Genomic DNA, 17112 nt, shown 5'->3' with positions numbered 1-17112 from the left:
ATCAGTGTCATCAGGAAACTGAAATCTTCTATTTGAACAAAACACCTCCAGAGAGAGGTTGCCGTCTGCCCTTGGCACTCACCCATGCCTTTCCAGGGAAATTGTCGCAGGTCTTTTGGAAAACATCAGTTCTGACATTTCTCATGGAGGTCTACACAGGATTGGCAAAAGAACCAATTGTTGTTTTTTGTGTTTTCTGAGGCTCCTTCCCTTTTTCAATGTTGGCCGCCATTTTCAATGGCCCAGGAAGTCTGTTCACTAAGCCACGAGGACTTGTAACAATGTGAACACACGAATGTTCCAAGACTTCATGTTTCATAGGCAGATGAAAAAACTGAGGTCTGGAATCCTTCCATATTTACTTAGATGCTTTTAGGTAGCAGGTCTTTTATTAATAAAAGCAGGTTGTGGAGGAAACTCTCACCCTTGCCAGAGTAAATAAATTTGAAACAGCCCCACTGCCCATGAAATCAGTTTCTTGATAAGGGCGTCTGATTCTCCCTTGAGGGATCCCCTTTCTTACAGCTGCAGGCACACAAAGGTCACCCCAGCCTCTTCAGTGACTCTCCTGCCAGATCTCCCAGCTGGCCCTACAGACAACTGTGAGAGTGTCCTGTCAACAAACACTTACTGAATGACAACTATGTGTTAGGTCCGGGGTACAGCAATGGTCAACAGTAGCCACTGCCCTCAAGGATCACACAGGCAAGACCCAGCAACTGACAGGAGTTACGAGGCAGTGTACAGACCGAGTCTGCTGCCAGGGAACAGGAATGGGGGACTGCCTGAGAGACAGGGGATGGTCAGGGAGGAGTCCCCAGGAAAAGATGCTTCCGCTGAATCTTGAAAAATACACTGGGAAGTAGCTGCAGCTCTGTGGGGGGGAGGGGGTGTTGGAAGTGGGGGCAGGGAGACATTTTAAGAAAAGAGAGCCAAATGTGCAAAGGCCTGGAGATGTAAGAGGGCTGATTCATGTATCATTAAGGGTCCCAGCAAGAAACAGATAAATACTCAAAGGGTAAGTGAACTGAGCTCAAGTAAAGGTTGGGGCAAGGTTAAGGGAAGCAGAGGGCTTGGTGAAGCACAGAGGAGGCAGTTTCCACCCCTAGGGGCCTGAAGGGACAAGGAGAGGGGTGATGTTAGCAGAAAGTGGGAGAACTGTTTCACTGTAGAGGAACACAGTCATTGCCCAAACCACAACAGGGCAAATGATCACCCCGATCTCTCTCTCCCAATCTTCCTGTCTCCTGCTTGAACTAGCCGTGCCAGAACCCAAGTGAAAGCTGAGGACAAGGAGACCTGATGCGGTCCAGAGATATCAATGTTTCAGAGCACAGAGTGGCCACAGAAAGGCAGCTCTTTAGGGGCAAAAGGAGAATAACCAGCAAATTGGTCCAGATAACTCCAAGTTACCCTGTGTGACTAGAAGCCAGAGAGCACAGAGGGGAGAAATAAGAGTTAGGAGACACACACACACACACATGCACAGGGAGAGAGACAGACAGACAGACACAGAGAGAGAGTCAAATCTCAAATGCTCTTCCATAGTGTCTGCCCACTGCCTTATTCTGCAGGCAGCCCATGTGAGGACATCAGTACTAGGGGCCACCATTTTGGGGTATTTACTATGCATCAGGCAAATGCTAGTGCTTTTTATGCAGTGGTTGCCTCCTTTAATCTTTAGGATCCCCCATTAAGAATCAACACTTACTGACTGCTAAGTTCCAATCATTTTGATAGTGACTTGCATGTATTGTTTTATATTCTCCCTGTGATAACCCCAGGTCATAGGGTTTCCTTTTTCTTTTGCATATGAAGAAATAGTGAGTTCACAAGAATATGAGCTTCTGGAGGAAGACACTTGTTCTTTATCCCTGGAGCAGCGATAGCCCCTGGCACATATAGAATAGGCAATGGATAGGCACTTCTATGAAAAACCAGGAAGACCCAGAGGTTGAGTGTTAAATTCTGACTCCCAAACTCTAAAATCCTAAACCACAGAACCTTCCCGGCCACTTGAGAGGGAACAGCCAAGAACATACACTTTTCTTCCTCCCTTGAGTGTCAATGAGAGTCTGCGTTAGCTGAGGCCTCCCCTAAGTCTCTCACACATCCCTTTAGTCTCTCGCTGGCCTAGATCATTGATTCATTCAACAGATACATCCAAAGGCCTGCAGTGTTATCAGTCTGTAAGTTCCATGAGGGCAGGACTTGTGTTTGTTCTGTCCACCTCCACAGAACCCTAGCATGCTGCCAGACCTATAGGAGACACTCAGTAAATATTTTCTGACTCTATGGATGAATGAGAAGCAGGATAATTTATGCAGGTTCTGTAGGAAGCCCTGGGGATAGAGTTGACAATGGACGAGACCCATCACCAACATATAAGGGCAGTGATAGATAGCTACATGGGGTACAGTCCAAGAAAGCAGCGAAAAAAAGGAGTGGTTGTTTCTACATGGGGAGGGGACCAGGCTGAGTCTTGACCTCCATGAGTTGAGTAGATGATTACCAGACAGACAGCAAGGATGCTTTAGAGAGAGCAGTCCAGGAGAATGGTATGGTTTCAACCAAAGGGCATGGGAGGTGGAGGTTGGGGACACGTGTGACACTGCAAGGGACAGAACAATGAAAGATGAACCTGAGAGGTTGTCAGGAGCCAAGTCACTGACAGCCTGTCTCTATGCTATAAGGACGAGACTTGCTCCAAAAGCTCTGCCCTGTACCTACCTGTTTTGCCTTCTCTTTATTGATCTAAGCCTCGGTCCTCCACTGGTCCACTAAACTGGATCTTCCTCTCCCACCTGCTTAAGGACTTCACCCCTGCAACTTTCCCCCCTGCTTCCATCAGAGAATTTTCCTTCTTTACTAGAACATTCCCATGGGTGTAAAACCACTACAATATACTGTGATTTTTACCATCTTAAATTAAATTTAAAAGAAAAAGATTTTTTTTAAATTATCTTTGATCACCTACTCCATCCCAGCAATTACCCATTTCTTAGTGACCACTTATAACAAAACTCCTCAAAATCTAGGCTCCATGTGTAGGATCTCCATCTCTACTTCCTTTTCTCCCATTCTCCCATAAACCCTTTCCAAATAGGCTTTGGAGGACTTAGATCCAGCCACTCTGCTAAAGTGGCTCTTTATAAGGTTTGTGTGACCGCGACGTTGCTGAACATGATGGTCAGTTCTCCGTCCTTGTCCAGCTGACCTCTGAGCAGCCCTGGACCCAGTGGACGACTCTCTCTCTAATGCTGTCTTCACCCGGCTCCCGGGACACCCCCATCTTCCTGCTTCCTCCTGCTTCATGAGAAAGAACACTGCGCTAGGAACCAGAAATCATATGTTCTGGTGAATTCCCCGTTTTTCACCAGTTTTCAATCCTTAACAGGTTTGTGAGCTGATAGCACATGTGACCTATATTCCCTTCCCCTGCCCCCTTCACCTCCCACCCTACTCACACTCACACACATACATACACTCGCACACATACTGGTCCCCCAAGGCAACCAGGAAGACCAAAAGGACCCACTTTCTTTCTCTGCATTTACCCCAGAATAATGGGGGCAGCAGAGGACAGCAAGCTTTTTCTGCAAAGAGCCAGAGAGTCAATAAGAAAATATTTTAGGCTTTGCCAACCATGTGGTTAATTCTTCCTTCTCCTCCTCCTTCTCTTTCTCCACCTCCTCTTCTCCTCCTTCTTCCACAATTCTTTAAAAAAAATGCAAAACCATTCTTAGCTTACCAGCTCGACAAAAACAGGCCCTGGGCTGATTCGTCTGGCCTATAGTCTGTGGACTCCGGGGGGAGAGCGTGGCCGAAACCTGCTCCTGGTTTTCCCAGGACTGTCCAGGTTTTACAACAAAGTTCTGCGTCCCAGGCAAACTAGGCCTGTTGGTCACCCTACTACCACTTAGAGCTGTGTGACCTTAGGTAAGTACTTAACTTCTCTGAGTCTCACTTTTCCTTTCTGTGACATGGAACTAATAAGACCAAGCAGGGTTACTGTTGGATTGTCCACACAGTAGCACATGCAAAGGCTGAAGTGTAGTGTCCAGTCCACAATCGGGGTGTGCAGCAGAAGTTATCCTCAAGCCCCCTGGCACAGAGGTTGGTTGGCAGGAAATTCTAAGTGGTCCAGTTACCTCCAGCTGGAAAGCATTCTTGGACCAATTATGGCCACTTGTTTTGCCCATCCTTCCAAATAAAGTGGAATAGACATTACAGATATGTTAATATGTTAAACTGGTTTGCATTAGCATAGTTGATCTTTAAAATTTGGGCTACCACCTGTTATGTTTCTCATATTTTAAAAAAAAAAACCTTCATCGCTTTTCGCCATGTCTATTTTTAAAGGGTTTAATCACTTCTTTTCTTTTTCTCACCTCCAATCCTTCCTATTTTTAGCCTTTAACATTTTTTCTTCCTCCTTTATGTCATAGGTCTTTAAATCCATTTTTTAAAGATCTTATGTCCCTCCTTTCATTCTTTTCATTCTGTTTTTCAGAATTCACTCTTTATGTTATCTTCTGAAAAGCCTGCATTTTCCCCTCATTACTTTGTAAGTTCTCAGGATATCAGTCATTGAACTTGGGTTTTTATGGAGGTTTTTCGTCATTCGGTTTTACTTTTTATTGTAGGCCAGCTAAATTCAGATGCCTCTTTTTTTACCTTTTTCTTAAATGTTCCCTTAAGTGTGTGACTTTCTTGCTCTGTTATTCTTTTAAACTTCATTTCGTACTATTTATAATTTCTCTTTCCAGTTCAGCGTGTACTATTTATAAAGGGCAGGCAGGAAGCGTGGTCACAGGGCCAGCAGCTGTGGGGAGAGCCCACGACTCTGGCGGAGGATGTTGGCGGTACTTCCTGTCCCTCCAGTTGGCTCCACGAGTCCTGTGGATCCTCTTAATCCCGCTTTCATCCCATTCTTCACTGAATCCTTGAAGAGTGAGTTGAACCTGGGTGATAACTAGTCCTCATGCTCTATCGCAGTGATCTTTTTAAAACACAACCCTGACCACGTTGCTTACCTGCTCAGACCCTCAGAGAGTCACTCTTGTGACAAAAGAGACAGCAAAAGCGATAATAATGACCGTCACCACAACCACGCTCAATACACAGTGAGCAATGATTGTGTTACAGGCCTTTTGCTAATTGCTTTCGTCAATTACCCAACAAGATTTTAAAGAAAGTATTTCTGTTTAACAGGTGAGGAAATTCAAGGGTCAGAAAAATTAATTAACTGGGCCAAGTTCACATAACAAGTAAATGGCATTATTGGGAGCCCAGATCCTAACCACTGGGCTAGACTGCTAAGCTCGCCCTAGGACAGCCAACCACACTATTTAGTACCCGCCCCCTTAGTGAGAGGGTTGACTTGCCTAGGTCACCCTGGGGTGGATGGTGGAGGTGGGATGGAGGCCAGCTGTGATGTCCACTATCTTCCCTGCATAGTAAATAACGGACATAGACATTCTCTGTAAAGTAACATAGATACAAAGGATTTTAATACTTCATGGTCCTCTGGGATACTTCCTAGCCTGGAGGAAGAAAATCCATAATACATCATTTATTCAGAAATTAAAAAAATATATATATATTATGCCATAGTCTAGAACTTGGAAAAAAAGATGGCGTCATATTTAAATGCATAGATAACATTTATTGGATATCTGTTACTTGCTGGCACATTCATATATATATATATACACATATATACTATATAAATATATAGATATATGTATACGTACATTACTTCTATGAGGCAAAGGTTTATTCCTGTTGTTCAGATGAGAAAGTTCGTGCTCAAAGGACAAAAAGTGACTTGCCTAAGGTCATCTGCCTAGTTTGAAGGATGCAAACCCAGGCTGTGTTCACAGAAGCTCCAGCACCAGGGAGGTGCAAAGGCCTTTGGTGAGTGGCTGCCCCACACACTTTGGCAGGACCCCTCCCCCCGACCCCTGCAGAGCCTGGAGATGCCCTGGGGGTTGTGGCCACTATCACAACCTCCCTATTTTATTTTCCTCATTCTCCCCTTTGTTCACGCTCCTGTCCTTCTGTGGCCCCTCCCTCTGCCCAGTGTGCAGCCACTGATGCTCAAGTGTGGACCCCAAGAGGACAGGCCTCAGGCCAAAAGCAGAGAGGCCTAAACACGAGCACTTTTCTCCAAGTGTAAGAATGACTTGTGAAAACACGCCACAGCTTGCCAAGAGCACAGGCTCTGGTGTTAATTATGGTTCCAGAATTTCCCCGGCTGTTCGGCTTTGAGCAATGACTCTCAGGGCTCTGGCTTTAACATTTTTAGACAGAGGTAGTATGATGTGCCCGAGAACATCTTTGTGAGGAGAGGAGATAAGAAGGCAGGCCCCTGGCTAGCACGGGGCCTGGTTCAGTCAAATGCTCCATGAATATCTGAATTATTTAAGTAACTATTTTTAGGATGCATTCAAAGGCCTTTTCCCTGCCTTAGGTGACTCTCTTTTATTGCCTGGAACCACTTCAAAGTCAGCCCTTTCTTCTGGATTGTACTAGAACAAGCCTGCTGGGCAGCACACACAGCTCCCACAAGGCTCCTTCCCCTGTACCGAGCTCCAGAACTGAGCCATATAAATGGCCAGATCCCACTGGCTGTCGTGCATGTGCCGAATCTGCACTGGTTGCTTGAGCGAACCTCACTGTGCTAGTCCAGCAGAGGGCTCAGGAGGGAGGTTGGAGCACAGTTTTTCTACATTCAGGCTCTGGCTCCAATGACCAGGGTTCAACCCCGGACTCCACCACCGGCTCCATTTGTCACCTGGAGCAAAAGGTTAGACTGCGAGCTGCAGCCCCCTCATCTATACGGTGCCCGTCTTAGTAGTACCCAGCTCACTGGGCTATTGTGAGGACTAAATCCATGAATACATGCCAGGCGCTTAGAACGATGCCTGGTATGAACTAAGTGTTCAGTTAATGCTAGCTTTCTATCAGAGCATGATGCCAGACCCTCTGCAGCCCTGTTCATTCACCTGCAGATATGAGGCCTTTACTTACATCTTTTGCATACACTCATTACGTGCTGGCAAAACATTCAGCCTGCCTCATGCATTGGCCAGTGTTTATTGACTAAATTATAACCCTGTCCCTAACTGGGCTCCATTTCCTCTGAATACTGAAGGTCTCCTTCAGGCGCTGGTCAGCTTTTGCTTGGATCCTGCAAAGTCAGACTTCCTGCATTCAAAACCCTGCCCTACCACTGTGAGGACTCTTTGATCTTAGGCAAGTTACTTAACCTCTCTGCCCTTCAGCTTTCTCATATGGACATAATTATAGCTCCTTCTCCAGTGAGAGCATAGAAGAACATGTATGAAAATCACTTAGTACGATACCCTGCACTTAACATGAACTCAAAAATGTGAGTTATGCTTGCTGTTATTTGATCTCCCAATTTTAGTTTGTGCATCCTCCAAAATTTATGATGAAACATTGGTCCTAAAGACAAATGAGGATGCAAATCCTTAAAAAATTAGTTTTCAACATTTTATATAAATGAAGCTTAGTGGTATTACTTTTCAAATTCCTGGTTTCCATTAAAATATTGGAAATTATCCAAATGCAAATCAATCATTATTGAAGTACAACACCTCTTTCCATTATTTCCTTTCTTTTTTCATTTTCTTTTTTTTTTTTTTTTTTTTTTTTGCTGAGGAAGACCAGCCCTGAGCTGACATCTGTGCCCATCTTCCTCTACTTTATATGTGGGACGCCTGCCACAGCATGGCTTGCCAAGCGGTGCCATGTCCTCACCTGGGATCCAAACCAGCGAACCCTCAGCCGCTGAAGCAGACCATGTATACTTAACCACTATACCACTGGGCCGGCCCCCATTATTTCCTTTCTAAATTTTAAAAATGAAACTATCTCCAGGGACAGATCAAATAATCGCTTTCCCAGAGCTGGTCTTTCCACGAACACAATAGCACTTGGATGCTTCTGGAGACCCAGAAATAAATGGAAGGAGAGTCTTCCCCCTGTTGCTAGTCAGGCAGGCCTTTTCTAGCCTTCAGCGGCTGCGGCTGCAGACTGTGGTGATGTGCCCTGTGCAAAGCGAGCTGCAGAGAGAATGTAGTGCACGTTCTGAGGGACACACTTTGAGTGTGGATGGAAGGGGAGAGGAGCGAGGTCCTCAGAGAGCTGATCCCCCACCCTCGAGTCTGGCCACTTGGCAATGAACAACTGTGGATCTTTCTGCAATGACAAAACTGCAAGGCCTCTATCAAATGGGGGAGGGGACTCTGAGTTCTTCCAGCTCTGAACTCCCTGGGCTCAAACAGCAGTGCCCACACTGTGGCCCCGCCCCAGGGAGAAAGGAGGCAGGCCAGCCCGCATAGAGAACACTCCCAACCCCCAGACCTGGGGAAGGAGGAGGAGGAAGTGGAGGAGGGACTCATCCTATTCTGGATGAATTTGCGGCCGGCTTCCCATATCACAGTGACAACTTCCCTCTTCCCAGTGATGACCAAACTGGACCAAAGAGGTGGGTAATTGGAGTTCACTCATGTGACTGTGTCAGGTTAGTTAGGTTTGACGAGTGTTTGTTGAGCACTGGGATGCCAGGCCCTGTGTGAAGACATGAGATTCAATGGACTCGATCTCTGCCCTCTGGGACCTCAGAATTTAGTAAGGCTGATGGACCTATAAAAAGGATGTCAAAATGTGATGTTCTGTGAGCTTCAGGCCATTTGCATGAAGCAGTGATTTTCTTATGGCAGCTGATGGACCCACTGCCGCAGATCACCTTGGGAAGTTTCTAAAAATTAAGATTCCCAGGGCCACATCCCGGGATATCTTTCTTCAGTAGGTCTGAGTCGGGCCAAGGGTATCTGCATCTTTTTAATTCCCTGGGTGATTCTTGCGAGTGATTAATTTTCTGGAGTCACTCAGTCACAGTGATTAATTTTCTGGAGGTCACTCTTGTCTCCTCTCTCTTTTTCATAGTCCACACAAAATCCATCTCAAATCTTGTCTCTTCCTTTGAAATATATTCAGGGTCTGGCCTGATCTCCTCATCTGCACAATTGCCACCCTGGTCTAAGCCACGATCTCTTTTCAATGGGATTTTTCTAAGAGCCCTCTAGCTTGCCTCCTGCCAGTTCATAAAACTGTCCCTGACACACACAACTTGCTCCATAAATAATTTTGAATAGATAAATTAATTCATAGGCGTGAGGGGTTAGGAAATCTTATCCATGGCAGTTTACAGATATATAAGGGTAGCAAAATAAAGACTTGATCAACAACATCTCACGCTCAGCGTGTCGGCCCTGGGGCAGAGGTGGCTTATAGACGGGCTTACAAGAATCTAGATGGAGCTCTAGGTTGGAGGGCTTACATAACACAACCAGTCCGAGACGGTCATAGCAATATATACCGCCCCCTTCTTGGAACCACAGATCTGCAGCTACCACAGTGGAATAGTATTTCCTTCATAAAATTTAGTTCCCAAAAAAGCAATAACTCATTGAACAATGTAGGCATTTTTAGATACTTATTGGATACTAAGATGCAGCAGTAAAGATATTTGTGAAGTCATTTACTGACCAAGGATCTAGTCTGAGTATGAGCGGTTGCTTCTGGACTCTGTTCTCCTCCAGCATCTCCACCGTTGCTGGTCCTCAGCTTTCGTTCCCCTGGCTCCAGGAGTCCTGACAACTCTACTCTGCTTCTCAAACTCTTAGCTGCCTCCTATGCAATCTGCAGATGCCCACAGGAAGAAAGAAGCCCTAAATGCGAGGCTCACCTGTTTGGGTATTCATCGTCTAGATCTTGACTCCTTATTTGTTTTTTTACTGCCTTGTTAGAACTTCACAAGTGAGTTTATCTGAGTAACATATTCCTTCTATTTCAACACACAGACACACACACACACATGCATTCACATATACATGTGCATATATATATATATTTCATTTTATATATGTATACACATATATATTTCCTTTTATATTAAGCATTAAGATCACTGAATTTATAGGTTTGTGTTTCAATACAGTTTTAAATATTACATTTTACTTAACGTATCATACAGATTTGCTCATGTCATTAAATATTTGTCATGCAATTTAATATTCCCTTGTATATGCACAGTACAATTTATTCAGCCATCCCCCACCATTAAAAATATGCAACTTCCGGGGCTGGCCCCGTGGCCAAGTGGTTAAGTTCGCGCGCTCCGCTGCAGGCAGCCCAGTGTTTCGTTGGTTCAAATCCTGGGCGCGGACATGGCACTGCTCATCAAACCGCGTCCTACATGCCACAACTAGAAGGACCCACAACGAAGAATATACAACTATGTACTGGGGGGCTTTGGGGAGAAAAAGGAAAAAATAAAATCTTAAAAAAAAAATTTTTAAAAATATGCAACTTCCATTTATTTATTTTATTCTATCTTTACTTTTATTTTTTGTGAGGAAGATTTGCCCTGAGCTAACATCCGTTGCCAATCCTCCTCTTTTTTTTTTTTCGCTTGAGGAAGATTAGCCCTGAGCTAACAACTGTGCCAGTCTTCCTCTACTTTGTAGTGGGATGTCTCCACAGCATGGCTGATGAGTGGAGTAGGTCCACGCCCGGGATCCGAACCTGCGAACCCGGGCCACCTAAATGGAGTGTGCAGAAATTTAACCACTTGGCCACAGGGCTGGCCCCTCCATTTATTGTTTTCTTTTTGTAAATAAAGCTGCAATGAACATCCCTGAGCAGAAATTTCTCGTCCTGTATCTGATTATTTCCTTTAGATAGAAAACTATAAGTTGGGTCACTGGGTCAAAAGAAGTGAGGAAAATTTTGCAACATATCCCCAATTTGCTTTCCAGAAATGTTGCAGTAAAGTACCTACACATCAGCAGCGTATCCAATTGTTTTCATTAAAAAAAAAAATCTTTAACTTGAGACTTTGTTCATACTTTTCTGCTTAGATTGGAGCAATATTCCCTTCTATTTTCTTTCCCCTTTTTTGCAGTCTCATTTTCCATGTTTTACTCTTTAATATTGGCATTTGTATGAGGTTACTATCAACCATTTTTCCCCAATAGTTGACCAATTATCCTTTCACTGACAATTGTTCTTTTCACTGAATTGTTGAACTATATGTATCATGATACAACCCGTTATGTTTTCCATTGTCAATTTCTGGATGATATAGTCACTTTTACTCCATTAATATTTCAGCTGAGGTTTTCTCTACTGCCACAGAATTTTAATTATGTATTAAATTGACATATTACCTTCTGGCTGGACAGGGCCCCCTCTAATCCTTTTTGTAAAAATTTCCTTGGTTGTTCTAACTCATGTGTTCTTTCAAATACGCTTTTGAATCATCGAAAATTCCAGTTGGGCTTTTGACTGCAATAATATTAAAGCTGTAAAGCAATTTGGGTAGTATTTACGTAGTTGACAATAGTTAGCATCCCTTTACCAGAAATGCTTCCTTTAAAGTTGTGTGCTTCAGATGTTTTCCAGCTCTCACACATTTTTTATTATTGTTGTCAAGGAGATCCTTTGGTGTTTCACATCATCATTGCCATTGGGAGTAAGATCATTGTTCCATCACGTCTTGTAAAAATGATGATTAGAGGTACCTAGGAAAGCTATTTATCCATTCATTTATTCACTCAGTAAATATCTAGCATTTATTAGTTGCTGAGCAGTTAACAGGCACTGTGCTGAGCACTTGTCTCCACTATGCTAGGCACTAGGTGTCAATCAATGGCTAAAACAGATACCATCTCTGTATTATCGGAAGTGGTAATCCGTTGTGCAAGGCAGGCATCAGACAACCCAGTAAACAAATACATATATCATTACAATTTGTGATAAGTGCACGGCATGCAGGAATAAAGAATACCGGGGAAATCCTAATTTGATACAGTGATCAGGGAGCATCTCACTGAGAAAACTATAATAAGGCCAAAAATAGAAAGATAATAGGAATCAGCAAGGCAAGAAATATGGGGAAGCATGTCCCAGGCAGAGGGAACAGCATTAGCAATGACCCAGAGGTGTGACAAGCCTATTGGAGGAAAAGAAAGTAAACCAGATTAGTTAGAACAAAATGAATAAGGGGAGAAATGGTAGGAAATGAGCATGAAGACAAGCAAACTGGCTTTATTGTCATCATGAGGAGTGTGCGTTTTTCTCTTTTTTAGCAATGAATCTATCAATCTGTCTATTTAAAAATCTGTGTACTGGAGTAGATACCACATGCACACATACGAAATATAAAAGCTAGATATTATAAACTCAGGCTTCAGTTTCTGTCTCTAGAATTATCCAGTACCTTACTGAAAGAGTCCATGTATGTAAAAATGATAGCAAATGTTAGCCCTTTATTTTCCCACTTAACAGTATATACTGGAATGTTCCATATTAGTTATTTTTATCTACATACTATTTAATTGTATGGCTTTATAATTTAGCCAATCCTCTGTTTATGGCCATTTAGGTTTGTTCCAATTATGTGCAAACAATGCTATGATATCCTTTGATCTTTGTACCTGGATTGTCACATTTACAGGACACACTACTCCATAAAAGTGGGGTTACTCAACTGATGAGTATGAACATTCTCATCTTGATAGATACTGCCAAATTCATATATTCAACAAACTAGGTATGAAAATGACTGTTTACCCCACAACCTAGCCAGAGTAATATGTTGTCAAATTTTTGATCATTGCCAATTTGATGGGTAAAAAATGACATTATACGCTATTTCACATGTCTATAAACAATGTATTGGTTAGTTTTTAAACTTTATGTCATTGGAATCATACTTTTTTACACTATTATTTTCTATTATCCATTTTGATGCATACAGTAATGGTTCTTTTATTTTCACTGCTGAGTCATATTTAATTGTTTTAATACATCCTAAAATATTTATCCATTCAACTAATGGTGGACATTCAGATTATTTCCAATTTCAAACCCTTATGGAAAATGCTGTTCTGATGATTTGGGGGCATATCTCTTGGGCCACACATGCTAAGATGGCTCTGGATGTGGAGTGGTAAAGTGAAGTTCCAGGGATGTGCAAATTAAACATTAATATATAAAGTCCAAGTAGCTACAATAATTCACATTCCCACCAGCATCCTTGCCAATTTGATGATGCTCCACTATTTTTTTTTTCAGAGCCAGCCTGGTAGATGTGAAATTTAACTTACAGTTCCAAAAATGTTGTACTTAATTTCATATTAGTATTTTCTTGTCTTTGAAATATCTGTTTATCTTTTGCCCTTGTTTTCTATAAGATTGCATTTTTCTTACAGATTTATGCAAGTTCTTCATATGAGCTGAAAATTAATTCTTTGCTGGTTATAAGTGTTGCAAATATCTTTTCTTATTTTGTGAATAGTTTCCAGTTTTACTTATATTGTCTTTTAATGAATAGAAATCCTTAATTTTAACTTAATCAAATGTATTAATCTATTCTTCATAGTTTTTATTCCTTGTGTTTTATTTTTAAAAATCTATCAAGGTAATAAAAATATTCTCCTATATTGCCTTCTAAAATTTTATATTTTTGCCTTTCATGTTTAAGACTTGAATCCACCTGTAATGTGTCTCTATGTAATGTATTTCTGTGTAGGCTGAGATTTACTTTTATCTTATTTTCCAAATGGACAACAAATTGTCCCAACACCCCTTGTTAAAAAAATCTCTCTTTTCTCCTTAGACCTGTGATGCCCAGTTGTCAAGTTTGTGCATTTATGTTTCTGCGCTTTCTATTCCCATCCACTGGTCAATTTGTGTATCCCCATATAAATGCCATGATGTCCTGATTACTGCAGGGTTATGACAAGTCTCAATGCCTGGTACCGCGAGTCTCTCCATTTTGTTCTTCTTTAAGAATATCTTGACCCTTTGCCCTTCCATATAAATTTTAGAATCATCTAGAATTCCACTGAGGGTAAAAATGCTTACTGAGATCTGAGATCTTTAACAATTCTTTCCTATCCATTGCATGGTATATAATGCTCCATCTATGTAGGTCTTATTTGATTATTTTAAATGAAATTCCATCATTTTCTCCCTTAAATTCATTTCTATCTGTTTGTTATGGTTGGGTAGAAATGCAATTGACATTTTATTTTGATTTAAATCCAGCATCTCTGGTAAATTCTTATTAATCTTAGTAATTTTTCTGTAGAGTCTTGTGGATTTCCCACATGGATAATCATCTGCAAACAATGAAAATATATTTCTTTTTTTCCAAACTTTATCACTTTTACTTTGTTTTTGTTTTATTGAAATAGCTAGAACTTGAGAACGATGTTGACTGCATCTGGAGATAACTGGCATCTCAGCTTTAAACAAATGCTTTTAACCTTTTACCATTGAGTAGGATGTTTGCTTTAGGTATTTTTTTGTTTGTTTCCATAGATATCCCACATAGTGACTTAGAAAGTTTACTTCTAATCTCAGGGTTTTTTTTTTTAATGAAAGGATATTGAATTTCATCATGAAGTTTCGTCTCAATGGGATGATTGTATGTTGTTAATAGCAGTAAATATGGTGAATTACATTAGTTGGTTTGGTGTTAAACTATCCTTGGATTCCTTGGATAAAGTCAATGTAGTCAAGTTGAATGATCTTTTCTGTGCATTGATGCTTTCAATTTGCTGACATTCTGTGTAGGAATTCCCCTCCATATTCATGAGTGAGATTCACCTGTTATTTACCTTCATATACCAACTATCTTGGGTTTGGCATCAAGGTTATATTAACTGAATTGAAGACTATTCTCTATTTTTCTATTTTCTAGAAGAGATTATGAAAGATTTAAATTATTTCTTCCACAATTTTTTATAGAATGATCCAAAGAAGCCATCTGGGCCCGTTGCTTTCCTTGTGGAAGGATTTGCAATTATGATTCGATTTCTTTAATTTCTCCTCTTTCTTCTTGAATCAGTTTCGGTAAAGTTGTATTTTGAGAAATACATCAATTCCATCTGAGGTTTTCATTAGAGTTAAACTTCGTGATATATTCTTATTATCTGTCAATTTCCACAATATTTTTAACTGTCCCATTTCCTATTCTTAATATTGCTTGTTTGTCCCACTTCTCTTTTTCCTTTATTAAGCTTGTAGTATGTTACTATTTTATTGGTCTCTTCAGAAAACAAACTTTTGACTTTGTTGATTCTCTTTATTATATATTTCTTTTTTATTTCATTAATTTTTGCTCCTATTTTATTTTTTTCTTCTGCATACCATAGATTTAACCTGTTTTTTAGGTTTTGTGGGGGTTTTTTGCTAAATCCTTAATTTGAATGGCTAGTATATTCATTTTTCAACCTATTTTCTTTTTTTTTAATGGAGCATTTATGACTATATATTCTTCTGTGAGGACTATTAAGTTTTGTTCAGCAGTATTTTTATTATTCTTCAGCTACATATTTTTTCCATTATAGTGTATTCTTAGTTCCATGAGTTATCTAGAAATATTTTAATTCCCAAACACATGTTGCTTTTCAGTTATCTTTTTATATTGCTTTGTACCTTGATTTCATTGTAGTTGTTGACTATGGTTACATGATACTAGTTCCATGAAATTTTCTGAGACTAGCTTTAGATCCTGTCATCAAATCATGTTTTACGGATATTCAAAATGTGCCAAAAAGAAATTGTATCATCTAAATGTTGGATATCATGTTCCATTTCAAAGTTGTTAAATGTATTAGCTATTCAAATTGTCTCTAGTTTTGCTGACTTTTTTAATCTGCTTGATCTATTAACTGCTGAAAATTGTGTTAAAATATACCGCTATGATGGTAGATTTGTAAATAATTCCATAGTGATACTTTGCATTGTTTGTTTTGAGGCCATGCTGGTAAATGTGTCCAAGTTCATAATTTTTATGTACTTTCTGGTGAATTTAATCTTGTATCATTCTATAGTGACCCTATTTATCTCTAGTAATGCTTTTTCCTTAAATTCTCTTTAATATAGTATTTATACATCAAAATCAACTTCATTTTGTTTTGACTTTCAATATTTTTATATCAGTATATGTTAGGAATGTATTCCTTTTTATCTTACCTGAAAATCATTATAATAACTAGAGAGTATGTCTTGTGTATAGAACGTTTTTCTCTGATTGCTTTCAAGCTTATCTTTAGTCTGTTGATGCATTTTCAAGTTTATTGACTCTTTCTTCTGTCATCAACATTCCGCTGTTGATATCATCCAGGGAATATCTTAATTTCAGACATTGTGTTTTTTCTAGGATTTTTGTTTGTGTTCTAGAATTTTCGCTTCATGGGCGTGGTTTCCATTTCTCTGCTGAGATTTCCGATATTTTCATTCATATTAGCATATTTCCCTTTATATCACTGAGCAAAGTTGTAAGAGCCACTGTTATTTCGTCTGCTAATTCCAACATGCACTTCAGATCAGAATAAGTCTCTGTTGATGATCTTTTCTCTTGAGAATTGGTCCACATTTTCATGTTTATTCCTATGTCACATAATTTTGTACTGTGTTCAGGACATTATGAATGCTGTGTAGTTAAGACCCTGGATTCTCCTACGTTCCTCTGGAAATGGTGATTTTTGTTTTGTTTTAGCAAATGACTAACTTGGTGGCAATCAAATGACAATCTTTGTCTTTTGGGACGCAGTTCAAATCTCAGTTCAGTTTTTTGTTCATTAGCTCAAGCCTCTGCTGTCTGCCCCGTGCATGTGTGGCTCAGGGAAGAGTTTATACAAGAATTTAAGGTTCCCCCTCACTAGTCCTCTTCTCTGGGGATTCTCCTGTTACTTTCCAGCAGCTATGGTTGTCCTGAACTCTGATCTTTGCCTCTTCAGGGCTCCTGGGTTTTCTTTTGGAGTTTTCGTTACCCCACACTATACCCACTATGACCTGCACTCAGGCTAAAGCTCTAAAAATTAGAAATTTCACTCTCTGCTGTTCCTTTCTTTCAAATGTTGACTCCGTCGAGAATCTGCCTTCTTTTCTTCACTGGAGAAGGTTTGGGAGGGGACAAATGTGAAAGTACAAGCCTAATTTAAGAGTCAGTCAGGAGAGTTTGCTGCCTAGGAGCTGGGTAACAGCAGAGGAGATGAAAAG

At 40.7% G+C, this 17112-nt stretch overlaps 1 protein-coding gene across 5 annotated transcripts in view; it reads left to right on the top strand.

Moving 5' to 3' along the window:
- ADCY8 (adenylate cyclase 8) overlaps positions 1-17112 on the top strand; it is a 216953-nt gene that overhangs the window by 31316 nt on the left and 168525 nt on the right. The window lies entirely within an intron of this gene.

This window comes from Equus przewalskii, chromosome 8 (assembly GCF_037783145.1).
Source record: "Equus przewalskii isolate Varuska chromosome 8, EquPr2, whole genome shotgun sequence".
Classification (NCBI taxonomy): Eukaryota; Metazoa; Chordata; class Mammalia; order Perissodactyla; family Equidae; genus Equus; species Equus przewalskii.
This window is presented reverse-complemented; position numbering and strand designations above follow the sequence as displayed.